Consider the following 8,901-nt stretch of genomic DNA (forward strand, 5'->3'; position numbering starts at 1 on the left):
ATTTTTCTGGGTAAATAATGAGAGGTGTGTATTTGTGTGTGTGTGTGTGTGTGTGTGTATACTTCAAACAACTTCTGGTCAGATGTTCAGAAATTGTAGTATTTCTCTTCATTTTATTTGCATTATAAACCTAGTATATTTTGTGTTTGGGGATAAATGCTGGGCATATAATGATTAATAAGTTCTGATCCCAACTACCAGGAATGGACAACTAATTTAGGCACAATGATTTATAATGGATTATGGGAAGAAAAATGTTATAATGGAGGCATGAATAAGATACAGTTAAGTTGAGAGTCAACATGCGTATTAAACGTGAAGGAGTTCAGTGTGGGTACATATTAATATATAAAATTTTGGCTAAAAAAATGTTAATACATAAATATTGGGGATGAAGTAGGCAAGATTTGTTGAGAACAGATTCTAGAGGATTTTTTAGAATTTGTTTTGCTTTGCCTTTTCTCATGCTTCCTTTTTGTTTTATCTCCCCCTTTTGCATAACAAAGGCTATGCAATTTTTTTTAAGGAGGTGGGTTTGGCTTTTTTTATTGTGGTAAAAAACACATAACATAAAATTTACCATCTTAACCAGTTTTAAGTGTACAGTTTGGTAATGCTTACTATATTCACATTGTTGTGAAACAGATCTCCAGGTCTTTTTTGCCTTGTATAACTGAAACTTAATATTTATTACACAGAAAATCCCCTTTCACTCCTTTCCATAGCCCCTGGCAACCACAGTTTCTACTCTTTGTTTCTATGAGTTTGACTATTTTAGGTATTTCATGTACATGGAATCATGCAGTGTTTGTTCTTCTGTGACTGACTTATTTGTCTTTAATGTAATATCCTCCAAGTTCATCCATATTGTCACATATGACAGGATGTCCTTTTTTCAAGGCTGAGTAATATTTCATTATATGTATATACCACATTTTCATTTATTTATTTATTTAAACATATTTATTAGAGTATAATTCCTTTACAGTGTTGTGTTAGTTTCTGCTGTATAACAAAGTGAATCAGCTATATGGATACATATATCCCCATATACCCTCCCTCTAGCATCTTCCCCCCACCCTCCCTAACCCATCCCTCTAGGTGGTCACAAAGCACCAAGCTGATCTCCCTGTGCTATGTGGCTGCTTCCCACTAGCTATCTATTTTACATCTGGTAGTGTATACATGTCCATGCCACTCTCTCACTTCATCCCGGTTTACCTTTCCCACTCCCTGTGTCCTCAAGTCCATTCTCCATGTCTGCATCTTTATTCCTGTCCTGCCACTAGGTTCATCAGAACCATTTTTTCTTTTTTTAAGTTCCATAAATATGTGTTAGCATACGGTATTTGTTTTTCTCTTTCTGACTTACTTCATTTTGTATGACAGACTCTAGGTCCAGCCACCTCACTACAAATAACTCAATTTCATTTCTTTTTATGGCTGAGTAATATTCCATTGTATACATGTGCCACATCTTCTTTATCCATTCATCTGTCAATGGACACTTAGGTTGCTTCCATGTCCTGACTATCGTAAATACTGCTGCAATGAACATTGCAGTACATGTTTCTTTTGGAACTGTGGTTTTCTCAGGGTATATGCCCAGTAGTGGGAGTGCTGGGTCATATGGTAGTTCTATTTTTAGTTTTTTAAGGAACCTCCATACTGTTCTCCACAGTGGCTGTATCAATTTACATTCCCACCAACAGTGCAAGAGGGTTCCCTTTTCTCCACACCCTCTCCAGTATGTATTGTTTGTAGATTTTTTTATGATGGCCATTTAAGCTCAGTAATTCTTTCTTTGACCTTTTAGGGTCTACTGATAAGTCTATCAAAGCCAGTCTTCATTGGTGTGACAATGTCTTTGATTTCTAGGACTTCCTTTTCACACTTACTTAGAGTTTCCATTTCTCTGCTTACATTATTCATTTATTCTTATCTGATATCTATTTTTTCCATTATACCTCTTTAATATATTTATCATAATTAGTTTAAAATTTTTTATCTGCTAATTCCAAAATCCATATCATTATCTGAGTCTGGCTCTGATGATTGTGTTCTCTTCAGACTATGTTTTTCTTGCCTTTTGGCATTACCTTTTTGTTGTTGAATGTCCTGTATGTTACATCTGGTAATAGATAATGAAGTAAACAGGATTTCAGTGCAAGGATTAATTTTAATATGGCTAGGTATTGGTCTGTGTTTAGTGTTATCTATTGCTCTAGGTGCCTGTAGTGTCCTATTCTTATCTCCCTTCTTGACTTTAGGCTTCTTTAAGAACTCTTCCTTACAGAGAATCTGTGCCTTGAAACTATTATAACATGGTACTCTTGTTGGTATGGAAGTAAGGTATAAGTGAGGAGGAAGGTTTTATAATCCTCCAATTAAAATCTCCATCTTTTAGTGGGCCTTTGACCCTTAGAAATGTTTTTCAAGCGCTATAGCTGTTTTCCCCCAGTCCCTTACTCTCTCCCCTGGTGGCTGTATTTTCCCATCAAATGCTGATCTCTGCCGGCTGCATGTTTTTCCTTATGTGGGACAGAAGTTTAGAGGGGGCTGAAGTAGGAGGAATTTTCTTCCCTTAGGATAAGGATCTGGAAAAGCCTTCTGCCCTGGAGAAAAGGCCTTTGTTATGGAGAATGCTGTGGGCATATTTCACAATGAATTCTCTCTTCCTTTCCCCTGCTGAGCCAAGAGGGAATACTTATCACATCTCCATGAAATCTTGGTGGAGTTCCTAGAAGGAAAGTCCACAGAAGTGTGGGGACCCTGCTCAGACTGCAGCTCCCAGGAATTTCTTACTCTATGACTAGTCCACACTCAGCCTCCAGCAGTTCATCAAAATTAGCATTTAAATTCTCCTACAGTTTGTGTCTTCAGAAGTTTCTGTTCCAGTAAGTATATCTTGGCTGTGTCTCTCCGGATGTGCCTATCTCTCCAGATTTCTAGTCAACAGTTTTCCCTGCAACCTCAGTTCTCTGAAGCATCCAAGATTGATGACTTCCAAGAACTTTTCAGGCTAAAGCCCAAACCAGAAATCCTTATTTTTTCTTTAAAATTTAAGTATAAAAAGATTGGTAATAAAAAAATAATAATGTATTTAAAAAAATTTTCCTATATTTATCTTTGAGTAGATTTAGAGTATACAGTTTTATGCAAACAAACAGAAATCTTGGTAAAATGTTCTAGAAAACACAACATGAACAAATAGTCATGAGATTTCCAAATAAGTCACTCAAATGCACAGAACTACTCCAGAGTTGTTTTCGGAAGCTTCTTAAAACTAATCAGCTATACAATCCATATAACCTACCTCAACCTTTAATTAAATAGTGTTTAATACTATCTGCTTCATGTCTGTACTAATTTATAACATCCTTGAAGATGAGATCTGTCAGTACATTTCGTGTATCACTTAGGACATCCAAAATATTACTGAACACATCATATGCTCCATAAAATGTTGTCAAAATAGATTCAGAGATAATAAACACAAGTATTGTTTGTTGAGTGTTGGAGAAAGCACATGTATCCTCTTTATATTGCCTTTGAACCCTTATCTTAAATATGTAGTTGATTCTATTGCAATTATTTGGATGCTGTTCATTAAAACATCACAGTTTTAGCTATATCTAAGAGTCTCAGAGGGGTCTATATATAATACATTTCAGTGATGCTTTTCTTTATAACCATATGCTTGTTGTATATTGACATCATCAGTCATACTTGAATATTGATTTGCTGTATGTTTTCTGTGTAAGAAAGAGAGTTTGTCATTCATTAATTTCTTCATTTGATTACGTATATCTTTGAAGGTAATAATTTTATATGCTGAGTTAATGATTGCAATTTATTTGTATGCAGAGCTAATTGGTTTGTACAACACAAGGCTATAGAATATAAACACAAAAGATCTGCTGACTTGTTAAGTAAAATAAAAGACAGTATCTATTATCAGGTACTTGTGACACTTTCAGCTTTGATTTTTTTTTTTTTTTTTTGCGGTCCACGGGCCTCTCACTGCTGTGGCCTCTTCCATTGCGGAGCACAGGCTCCGGACGCGCAGGCTCAGTGCCCATGGCTCACGGGCCCAGCCGCTACGCAGCATGTGGGCCGGGGTACGAACCCGTATCCCCCGTATCCCCCGCATCGGCAGGCGGACTCTCAACCACTGTGCCACCAGGGAAGACCGATATTTTCTCTTTTGAAAAAGAAGCGAATACATTTAATTTCTTCTTCAAAAATATTTGTTTATTCTGATTACCAAAAGTAACTAATTAATTATGAATATATGAAATCATTCTTTAAGCTTGGAAAGTGAAAGTATTATCAGTTGCACATTACAGTATACAGATCTATGTCCATGCAAATAGACATTTTTATAAATGAATCATAATAAAACAACATTTGGTATGATTAATGTATAGTTTTTAAAGAAATGAGAAAAAAAGAGCTAAAAAGAAGACCATCTGCTAGTTCAATAAATATTTGTTGAGCATTTATTATATACAAGATACTAGATTAGATGCTATGGAAATTTATAGTGATAAACCAGTCATGTACCATTACAGCAGGGAAAGAAGAGGGAAGGAAACTAGTCTTGACTTACTACCTAATAAAATAAGAAGTATTCTGTCAAAACACTTTACATAAATGATTTGTTTTCTGTTTTTGTTTACATGTAAACAAAATGGTTCCAGTAAATAAACATTCTCATAGTTGGTATTTGATAAATATTTGCTGACTAAGTGGATTTTAAGGAAGAAAACACTTTTATCAAATACTGGCAATAGAGTTCTAGCTCTGTCTACAGGAGGGAAAATTTGCTTCCAGAAGATGTGTGAATTCTAGGAAAACATAAGAGAGGATCTGACACTTTAAATAAGCCCTAAGTGATAGGTAGGATTTACATGTCTTGATGGAGAGAAAGCCATTCTAGTAATAAGTGGACATGTGATTACTTTATGGTGATTAGTTAGACTTGCCTGAAAGGTAAGGCCCTTGGAATATTGTGTAATATTGATAAACAAGTAAGTTTTTGTCAGGATATTGAAACACTTGATTCAGCCTGAGGATTTCAATTCTAGGTTGTAGGAAAGTGAAACCCCTGGAGACTTAGAGATAAGATGAGCCATGAACACATGAACACAAATGTGTTTTTCAGGATATTGAATCTGACAGTATGTAAGAAATGAACTAAGTCAGAAAGTGACTGAAGCTGATGAGGTGAGTTGAAAAGCTATTAAAATATCCCAGGTAGGGCTTCCCTGGTGACTCAGTGGTTGAGAGTCCGCCTGCCGATGCAGGGGACGCGGGTTCGTGCCCCGGTCTGGGAAGATCCCACATGCCGCGGAGCGGCTGGGCCCGTGAGCCATGGCTGCTGAGCCTGCGCATCCAGAGCCTGTGCTCCGCAACGGGAGAGGCCACAACAGTGAGGGGCCCGCATACCGCAAAAAAAAAAAAAAAAAAAAATATATATATATATATATGTCCCAGGTAATAGGTAACAATGACCTGAACTCTGATACCAGCATAGGAATGGAGCAGTAGGCCAAGGTAAGATAAATTATCCAACAATATATCTCATACTCCAGTCTCATTTCCATCTATCCTGCTAAAATGCATGTCAGCTCTCTTTCACACATCCTTGTGTGAAAGCAAATTTGAAGTTAATAACACCCCAACTTTCTGTCACTGTTTCTTTTTTCATTTAATTATGTGGAAATCATCTTCATTTCTCCATTTTCCTAAATGTTAGCAGTTGTAAAACATAATTGAATAACATTTTACAGCAACCTAAGTATATGCCACAAGCCAAACGGCACAGTTTGTAGTGATAGTGATAAAATGTAGTCTAATTTTAAATCTCCTAATACTGTGGATAGGGGAGCCTAAATTTATCCAAAAGTTTCATGGGAACACCTGTCATTTCTAAATTCATTTTGCTTTATATATTTAATGAGATTTATCAGTACAGCTAATTTACTTTTCTTTCCTAATGTTCTTATTTAAAATATCTGTGGTTAGCATCATAAAACTTCCTTGAAAGATAATACCTTGATTTAAACATGCTAAGGGGTTATCATGAACATATAACACAGACAAAGCAAATGTCAAACTCAATTTGGCAAATAGATAGAGCACGTTACCCAGATACAAGAGGAATATTGTCAGACTGCACCGCTTATTAAAAATTGTCATGAGAAGATGTGTTGACTCTAACTTGATTAATGCCAATGATATATTTGTCCCATCACAGTTTCTGGATTCTTTAAGATTTCCAATACAGGCTCTAAAGGTGACAAAAAAAGAGGAAGGAACTTGAAAAGTGATCTCCCTATGAGTATTTTTGAAGTGATTCAGTAATATTTAGAAATATACTAAAATGTGGATGCCAAGCCTCTTCAAGATTTCTCATCTACCATCATTCAGCTTTTTTAATCCTATACCCTAACTTCTGGTGATGGGTGTAGTGGAGAGGTGTTGGAGAGGAAAAGAGGAATCATAAAGTTCACACATTTTGCATTTTATGTTTCCAAATTTTAAAATATTTTGCAACATTTTTTAGAAATGTCTCATCTTAAGAGGGTGGTTGAAATGCTTCAGTTGCATTCAGGGATAAAGCAGTATAATTTTTTTAAAATATCAGTATATCTTGAATTTTTGAACCACTGGGATAATACTCAGTTGAATAATTCCATGAACAAGAACTGAATTAGGAAGGTTCTGACTCTTTTACTTCTTTATAAAACAACAATATTTTGCAGGCTTCTCATTCTATTTACATAGCCAAAAAAGGAAGTGATGTTTTCTATATGCATGTGTATATTAAAACAAGATATACTGTATAGGAATGTTATTGAAGAGATCTCTACTTCAACCTAAATGGCCTCTGAGCATCTTAATAACTATGACAATAAGTATATAAAAGTACTGTGAAGTAAAGCATTATGCAGAAATATATAAATGTTTTGGTGAATTATATTTTTTCAAAGACAAAGAGGCTGTGTGAGACATATGCCCTGTTAAAACAAAATTTAAAATATCATATTTAAATTACATTAAATGTTAAGTGAAATCATCTATCCAAAAGAAGGCCAGATTTTTGGAGTATTTCTTTGCATCTATATGACTGAATTCTTTTGAAAGCTTATAATGACTATATTTACTGCGCTTCCTAGAATATGTTTACCAAGCTTTTTGTTTATTTAGTTGAACAGAAACCTCTATATCTATTCAACAATAATTCAAGGAGATTTTACATTTCATTTTTTTTATTTCCAAAATTTTTCTACCCAGTTAAGCCCCAAAATTAACTCCTGAACTCCTATTAATTTTATTTATAGGTGGAGGTAATAAAGTCAAATGGCTACAAAAGCCAGGTGATAAATAAGATGAAGGAGGTAAAGGTATTTTAGAGAAATTACAGCATAGACACAAAAAGGATAAATCCTAAACTCATGTCCAAGTGACTGTTGCCATATTATAATTCAGGACTAGTGTTACTGGATATAATGTTTGCTTGTTGTTTTCCCCAACAGAATCCAGAAATCCAAATCTTTACAAGTTAAATCTCAAGAGTTTAATTGTTTTTTTAGTCCAAACAAAACCTGTTGTGTCACTGTTGTCTTCTCTTGCATAGGCAGCCAGTTCCCCTAGAATATATAGTGAGTCACTAAAATTGCTGGGTATAAAATTCGTGATTAATTAAGTAATAAGTGTTACTAGATATCCAAAATGACAGATACTCCTATTAAAGTGTGGTACCAAGGTCATTTAATTATTATTAGGAAGGCTCCATACTTTAAAAAATCATTATCAATGAGGTTATTAAAGTATTAAATCAGATTTTTCTTATCTGAAGGGTATTAAGGAATTTGGATTAAAAAAAAAAAGGGACTTCCCTGGTGGCACAGTGGTTAAGAATCTGCCTGCCAATGCAGGGGACACAGGAGTGAGCTCAGGTCCGGGAGGATCCCACATGCCACGGAGCAACTAAACCTGTGTGCCACAACTACTGAGCCTGAGCTCTAGAGCTCACGAGTCACAACTACTGAGCCCACGTGCCACAACTACTGAAATCTGCACGCCTATAGTCTGTGCTTGGCAACAAGACAAGTCACCACAGTGAGAAGCCCACACACCTCAACGAAGAGTAACCCCTGCTCACTGCAATTAGAGAAAGCCCACACTCAGCAATGAAGACCCAACGCAGCCAAAAATAATAAAATAAAATAAAATAAATTAAAAAAAAAAGAAGCAGAGGAAGAATGTTGTGAGCACAATGCAAAGCTATAAAGATTCAGTCCTGCCATGGCAGTAATGATGATGTGAGACATTAGGTACTTGTGGAAAAGGGGAAAGGGAGCAAGTCTTTGCCAGGGCTCTTAGGTGGGAGACAACTGCTGGTGTTTTTATTTTGCTTCACTTTTCCTTATTTCAGGTTCACAAATATCCATCAGCTAAGCATTGTATAGCCATCATGTGTCTGACTAGATGTTAAGGACTAAAACTATAAAAGTGAACTAGCAAGGATATAACTTAGTGTTTTTTAGAGAAGCTAGGCACTAAACAAGTAATTAACACCATGGTGGGTATTGAGAAAAGAGACCTGTTGGGTTCTATCACCCTCCTATGTACTGTGGATTATTATTTGCTTTGTAGTGTGTGGTTCAATATTATTCTTGGAAACCTGTTATTACCTGTTATTACTATTTGTATGTGTATGCAAACATTTCTAGTTAAAATTAAATGAAGTATTAAATGGAGTATTAAATGAAGTATAGGCATTTCCACTCATAATTCTGAAAATAATACTGCTCAGAAAGACCCAGCAATCATTTAAATTCAGTTCAATGAGAACTGAAGAGAAGTCTTTACAAATTCTGGAAAACTTAA

This window comes from Phocoena sinus, chromosome 4 (genome assembly GCF_008692025.1).
Source record: "Phocoena sinus isolate mPhoSin1 chromosome 4, mPhoSin1.pri, whole genome shotgun sequence".
Classification (NCBI taxonomy): domain Eukaryota; kingdom Metazoa; phylum Chordata; class Mammalia; order Artiodactyla; family Phocoenidae; genus Phocoena; species Phocoena sinus.